This window comes from Orycteropus afer, unplaced genomic scaffold, assembly GCF_000298275.1.
Source record: "Orycteropus afer afer isolate SDZICR_OR568_19922 unplaced genomic scaffold, OryAfe1.0 scaffold00307, whole genome shotgun sequence".
NCBI classification, from domain to species: Eukaryota; Metazoa; Chordata; class Mammalia; order Tubulidentata; family Orycteropodidae; genus Orycteropus; species Orycteropus afer.
In genome coordinates this window covers 3,662,995-3,670,800 of record NW_006921894.1, presented here as the reverse complement: position 1 = coordinate 3,670,800, position 7,806 = coordinate 3,662,995, and positions in this window count along the sequence as shown.

Sequence of the window (7,806 nt, the reverse complement as noted above, 5' to 3'; positions counted from 1 at the left end):
GAGGACAGGGCACAAGAGATATCATAGCTGTTGTCAGATGGATCTTGGCTCAAGGCAAAGAATACCAGAAAGATGTTTACTTGTGTTTTATTGACTATGCAAAGGCATTTGATTGTGTGGATCATGACAAATTATGGATAACACTGAGAAGAATAGGAATTCCCAAACACTTGATTGTACTCATGAGGAACCCCTACCTTGACCAGGATGCTGTTGTTCGAATGGAACGAGGGGACACTACATGGTTGAAAATCAAGAAGGGAGCGCGTCAGGGTTGTATCCTTGCCCCATACTTAGTCAATCTATATGCTGAGCAAATAATTCGAGAGGGTGGACTATATCAAGAAAACATGGCATCAGGATTGGAGGAAGAATCACTAACTGAGATATGCAGACAATACAACTTTGCTTGCTGAAAGTGAGGATGACTTGAGGCACTTGCTGATGAAGGTTGAAGAATACAGTCTTTGGTATGGGTTATATCTCAATATTAAAGAAATAAAAATCCTCACAACTGGACCAATGAGCAGCATCAGAATAAATGGAGAGAACATTGAGGTTGTCAAAGGATTCACATTGCTTGGTTCTACAATCAATGCCAATGGAAGCAGCAGTCAGGACATTAGACGATGTGTAGCACTGGGAAGGTCAACTGCAAAGGAACTGTGTCAAATGCTGAGGAGCAAGTATGTCTCCTTGAAGACTAAGGTGTGCCTGACACAAGCCATGATATTTCCAATCGTCTTGTATGCATGTGAGAGCCAGACAATGAATAAGGAAGACCGAAGAAAAGTTGATGCTTTTGAGTTGTGGTGCTGGCAAAGAATGCTGAAAGTACCATGGACTGCTAAAAGAACTTACAGATCTGTCCTGGAGGAAGTGCACCCAAAATGCTCCTTGGAAGTGAGAATGGCCAGACTTCATCTCACCTACTTGGGTCATGTTGTCAGAAGGGACCAGTTTCTGGAGAAGGATGTCATGCTTGGTAAGGTGGAGGGTCGACGAAAGAGGGGAAGGCCTTCAACGAGATGGGCTGACACAGTGGCTGTGATGATGGGCTCAAGTATAGCAGGGATCATGGAGCTGATGCAGGATTGGGTAGTGTTTCGTTCTGCTGTGCATGGGGTTGCTATGAGTTGGAAATGATTTGATGGCATCTAACAACAACAACAACAATCTGATTAAACTTACTATAATCTACTGTCATTCTCCGAGATCCATCTGGTTTTTTTTTTGCACAGGCCAAATAGGTGAATTAAATGGGTATGTGGTGGGAATCACCACCCCTGTATCCTTCAAGTCCTTGATAGTAGCAGTAATACCTGCAATCCCTCCAGGGATGGAGTATTGCTTTTGGTTTACTATTTTTGTAGGTAGAGGTAGTTTTAATGGCTTCCACTTGGCTTTTCCTACCATAACAGCTCTTACTCCACATGTCAGGGACCCAGTGTGGGAATTCTGTCAGTGGCTCAGTATATCTATTCCAATTATGCATTCTGGAACTGGGGGAATGACTACAGGATGGGTTCAGGGACACACTGGACCAACTGTGAGACACACCTTAGCTAAGACTCCATCAATAACTTGACCTCCATATGCCCCGACTCTGACTGGCAGGCCACAGTGATGCTTTGGTGATGCCTGAAGTTAGTGTCAGTTCAGAGCAAGTGTCCAGTAATCCATGAAAAGTCTGATTATTTCCTTTTCCCAATGAACAATCATTCTTGTGAAAGGCCTCAGATCTCTTTGTGGAAGGCTGGGAGAAAAACTGACCTTCTGAATTTTTGGCAATGTACTAGGATCCTTCCTCAAGGGGACCCAGCCTCTCTTTCAATTCAAGGTGTTGTGGGTCTGTAAACTGAGTCAAGTCTGGGAATTAATTGAAAGTTGATGACTCTGTATTCTGGTGATTCAATACAGACTGCTGTTCATGTGACCTAGAATTCTTCTGCATATACAGATCAAGTAAATATTTAGTAGGTTTGCATGTATCTCATTACTAGAAACACCGTGCCTAAGCAGCCAATGCCAAAATTCCACCCTAGTCAGAATATTCTGATTACTGTTTTGATTCTGCTGTCCATTATGGTAACCATGCCCACCTTGTCCTTGTCCATTAACTGCTGCCGCTTGGCCCCTACTACCACAGGGTCCAATCAACCCTATCATAGTTAAATGTCTTAGCTCCATTAGGGCTGTTCTCACTGTCAAATATGGCTTACATAAAATAGCAATCACAGCAGTCTTCAAGGATGCTGGGGCTCCCTTCACAAATTTGTTCCTTACCATACTGGTGAAAGGCATGTCCTCTGGACTCTTCTGGCTCTAGGGGTCTCATCTGATAAAGCCATTCTAACAGGCCAATTTCCCTAAGCCTCTGAATACCTTCTTCTACATTATCCACGGTAGGTCTGGTACTTCAACTTGGCTTAAAGTTGACCACTGCGTAATCCATGCTTCAGTGACCCAACCAAATAAACAATTAGATCCTTTCCTAACCTATTGAGCTGAAACATTGAATGAAGCATTCATACTTAGTGGGACTAAATCAATAAACTCAGACTGATCCAATGTTACATTCTTCACACCACTATCCCACACCCTCAACCATTCCCACACATATTCTCCAGGTTTCTGTCTGTACATGTTAGCAAAATCAAGTAGGTCTTTTCAGGAGTAGTGTACCACCTCCTTAGTCACACTTTGTATTTCACCTTTGGGGGCTCACTTGAACTTAAGTTTAGTTATAGGTTTAGCAGCAACAATGGGTGTTTGGGGAAGTTCCTGAGAACATTCAGCAATGTCTTCCATGGCATCTACCTCAGGCAATGACCCAGCATTAACAGTTGGGTTAATCCCATCAAATGGAGGTGGAAGGGATGATGGTTTTATAATTATTCCTTCAGATGGGAGGGATTCAACAGAATTTACATATCCTCTTCTTCCTGATTGTCTGCGCAGATGTCCCCATTCCAGGTTCCAGGGTCCCATTTTTTTACATTCAATGCCCTCACTTTAACTCCAGACACCATTCTGGATTGACAATTCAATTGGCGTTGTAATTCAGCCACCCTTACAATAAGGTTTTTGGCAATATCATTTTTGTTACTGGAAGAAATAAGGCTTTCTTTCAGAGCACAAATGGAAACATTGAGGTCTTTTATGTGGTGCTTGAGCTGTGACTCAGCAGTGCTGAATTCATCTTGCTCTTTCACCACTCTGTCTAGCAGAAGTAGGACCAACCAACCAGCTTCTAACTTATACTCCTCATGCTGAGAAAATTGCAGAAAAATATCAAATATACAATCACCCAGAGCCTCACTTCTCAAAAATTCTTGATCTATTGGTGGTGTTATTTTGCATATTAATGTTGCCACCACATGCCATGGATTAGCAGGGCCTCTTTATTAATGGAGGCAGAGTCACCAGTGACTTTACAATTAATCAAATTGGAGAACCAAAACAGAATTGGTGAGAAACAATTTAGGAAGCCCATTCTTATGATTCTGTCTCTCTAGAACCACCCTCGGTACCAAATGTGTTAGGCTAGGTTCTCTAGAGAAGCAAAACCAGTAAAGTTTATGTGTGTGTGTGTGTGTGTGTGTGTGTGTGTGTACAGAGAGAGAGAAAAAAATTTATCTTAGGAAAATGGTTCACACACTAACAGAAACTGGAAAGTCTCAAGTTCTTGGATCAAACGTCAGGCTGGAGGCTTTTCCTGACTCATGTAGCTGCAGGGGCTGACAAGCTCAAGTTGTCAGGCAGTATACTGGCTCTTGACTCCAACGAATGATGAATCCAAGAATACCAGGCCGAATGGTGGGTTGTTAGCTCACAGACCGTTGTAGGCAGCACAACAGGATCCCAATTCTCATTTTCCCAGGATGTCCATAAATATATTGGAAGTAAGCCACACCCCTAGGGAAACTCCCTTTCAATGGATTGGCTGCTCAAAACATATGCATCCGATCTCATCATGGGAATAACCCACCTCACAACTGCTTAAACCACACAGAATTGTGGTCCAGCCAAGTTGACACACAACTCCAACTGTCACAGGGAGAAAATGGGAACAGAGCTGTTGCATTGTGGGAAATTGCAGTCAATGTCATGAGACAAAGTGTGTGTGAACTGCTGTATGGAAGATGAATTTGCTCTGCAAACTTTCATCCAAATCAATAAAATTTAAGGAAAAAGAAATTTGATTGAGGCTTGGTTTGTGGCCTAACATATGGTCTATTCTGGAGAACATTCCATTTGAGCTGGAAAATCATCTATATTGTGCTGCTGATGTGTGAATGCTCTGCATATAATCTATAAGGTCAAGTTGGTTGATTTTATTGTTTAGTTCTTTTGTGTCTTTGTTGAGTTTCTTTCTAGTTGTTCTATCTTTCCTTGGCAGTGGTGCACCAGTCTCCTACTATCACTGTGGTGATATCTATTTCTCTTTTCAGTTCTGTTGAAGTATGATTTTCTTGTATTTGGGGGCTCTTTCTTTGGGTGTGTATTTATTATTATATCCTTTTGCTCAATTGATCCTTTAATCATTTTATATTTTTCTTGTCTCTTCTGGTGCTTTTTGTGTTACATGTCCATTTTATCAGAAATTAATATTGCCACTCCTGGTCTTTTTTGATTGCCATTTTCTTGGTATATTTTTTCCAACCTTTGATTTTTTAGTATATGTCTTTTTGTCTAAGGTGTGTCTCTTGTATTTTGATATTGAGGGGTTATATTTTCTTATCCATTCTGCATGCAACTCTCTGTCTCTTGCTTGGTGTATTTAATCCATTTGCATTCAGTGTAATTATTGACACATATGAATTTATTGTTGTCATAGTTGTGTATTTTTTAATGCATTTTATTGAAATATAATTTATATACAGTGAAATACACAAAACTAAAGTGACATGTGTCATTGCAATTTTTTTTTTTTTTCAGTGTTCCCTTCCCTCCCCTTCCACCCCTGGCAACCAACAAAGAAAGTTTCCTTCCATATGTAAACCTTTCCTTAACTTTTTATAATAATGAACTAATACTATATTTGTCCGTCTGTGATTGACTTATTTCACTCAGCATAATGTCCTCCAAGTTCATCCATGTTATGAGTTCTTTTCTGACTCTACATTTTTCTTTTGTGCTTCATAGCATTCCATTGTGTGTATGTACCATAGTTTGGTCATCTACTCTTCCAATGGTGGCTCATAGGTTGTTTCCATCTTCTTGCTATTGTAAATAGTGCTGCGATGAACTTGGGCGTGCATATATCTGTTCCTGTTCTGGCTCTCACCTCTCTAGGATATATACCTAGTAATGAGATTGCTGTGTCAAATGGTATCTCCAATTCCAGCTTTCTAAGGAATCACCACACTGCTTTCCACAGTGGTTGTATCACTTCACAGTCCCACCAGCAGTGTATGAGAGTCCCAATCTCTCCACATCTTCACCAGCATTTGTTATTTTCTGTCTCATTGAACCTTGCCATCAGTGCTGGGGTGAGATGGTATCTCATTGTTGTTTTGATTTGCATCCCTCTGATGGCCAATGATTGTGAGCATCTCTTCCTGTGTTTGCTGGCCACCTGAATATCCTCCTTGGTGAAGTGTCTATTCATGTCTTCTACCCATTTTTCAGTTAGATTGTTAATTCCTCTGCTTTTGAGGCATTGGAGTTTTCTATAAATCTTAGAGATAAGTCCCTTGCCAGATATATAATTATCAACAAGTATGAATTTGTTGCTGTCATTTTGTTATGTGCTTTTTGTGGTGTTCCTGATTTCTTTGTTCCTTATACTTTTCTGTGCTGAGCTCATTTTGTTTATGAATCGTGTTATCACTTCCTTTGTGGCTATTGTTTTAGTATTTGCTAAATCTTTGTGGTGGTCCTCTTTTTCATTTTGATATGAAGGTTTATCATTTTTCTTTAAGGTTACCCTGTGATTGATAATTTTGCTCCACCCCACCCCCACCAAGTTTAGAACAAACTATTTTATCTTGCAGTTCCATTTAGAAGTTCTGTAACTACACAGTTTTTACCCTCTTTTTGGTATGTAGTTATCCTCATTTGTCAATTGATATCTCTGGTTCCCTGTTTACAATCTTGTAGGCTTATTTACTTTGGTTACTTCCATAACTGGGTTGGTTTCTGGGTTATGTCATCATGTGTGTTAATGGTCAGTTGTTGTTTGCTGTTGTTGCTTCTCTGTCCAAAGGACTCCCTTTAGCATCTCTTATAAGGTTTGTCTGGCTTTAACAAATTCCCTTAATTTCTGATTATCTGGAAATGTCCTAATTTCACCATCTTATTTGTGGGACAATTTTGATGGGTGCATAATTCTTGGTTGGCAATTTTGCTCTTTCGGTGTTTTATATATACCATCCCATTGCCTTCTCGCCTGCATGGGTTCTGTAGAGAAATTCGAGCTTATTCTTCTGGTTGCCCCTTGTAGGTAACTTTTTGTTTTTCCCATGCTACTTTCAGGATTCTTTCCTTGTGTTTAATTTTGGTGAGTTTGATGATGATATGTCTTGGTGATTTTATTTTGGGGCCTATCCTGTTTTGGGTTCATTGGTCTTCTTGAATGCATATATTTTCATCTTTCATCATACCAGGAAAATTCTCTTCCAACAAATTTTTGACAATTTTCTCTGTGGTTTGATTTGTCTTTTCCTCTTCTGGAATTCTGATTACACGTAGGCTATTCTTTCTGATGGTACACCACATGAACCTTAGGCTTTGTTCACTTTGTTTGATCTTTTTTCTGATTGACCTCTTTCCAAAGAAGTATTGAGGTATATGCCTTCAATCTCACTAATTCTATCTTCCATTGATTCAATTCTACTCCTTTGCCTGTTCAATGTGTTATCTATTTCTGAAAAATTAGTATTAATCTTCTGGATTTCTGTTTGTAGATTTTGTATCCTTTCCAACTTTCATATATTTTGGCATTTTTTTCTTGTATTGTCTTTTGAAATTGTTCTATGGTTTTCTCTGAGTTTTCATCAATTTTGTCAGTGTTTTCCTTGATCTGTTTCTTGATTCCTTGAAGGTACCTAAATATAGTTCTTTTGAATTCCTTAGCAGGGAGTTCCAATGCTGTGTCTTCCTCAGGGATGTATTTTGAGTCTGTATCCTGGTCCCTTGTTTCTCCTGCTTTATCTTGCTTCTTTGTGTTAACTGTGATGGTCTGTTGTCTCTGAGGCATTGTGATGTTTTTGTGTTTATATTTAATTGGTGATTGTATGTTGGAGTAATTTGCTCACAGTTTTTTTATTTTTTATTTTTTGGTATGTTATCTATGTAAGCAGAGTACTGTGCTGTACTCCTCTATTCCCTAGTTGGCAGCACTCATCATCTATCTCCTTTCCTGTTGTCAGCCTCCCGTATGTCCCTGCCATCCTTGACAACAGAGCCGATTCTTAGGTCCCTGGAATTCAAATGAGAACACTGTCACTTTAAAATAAAAAATGGCCACCACTTGTAAAGATTCAAAATTGTTGCACCCTCGGTCACTTTAACTATCCAAAATGGCCACCACTTGTAAACATTCAAAATGGCTTTGCCTTCCAGATAGCCGAAAGTCCACAACTCAGACTGTCTCCCTCCTTGATGTTTCCCTTCCTAGTCATAGGCCACCAGCGCCATCATCCCTGTGGCCCTTGGTGATCAGGGCTGATCTTTAGGTCAATTCTCAGGTCCTAACAACACTTAGCATAGTGGCTAAAGCACTTGACTGCTAACCAGAAGGCTGGCGGTTCAAACCCACCAGCCACTCCTAGGAAGGAAGGTTGGGCAATCCTACTTCCA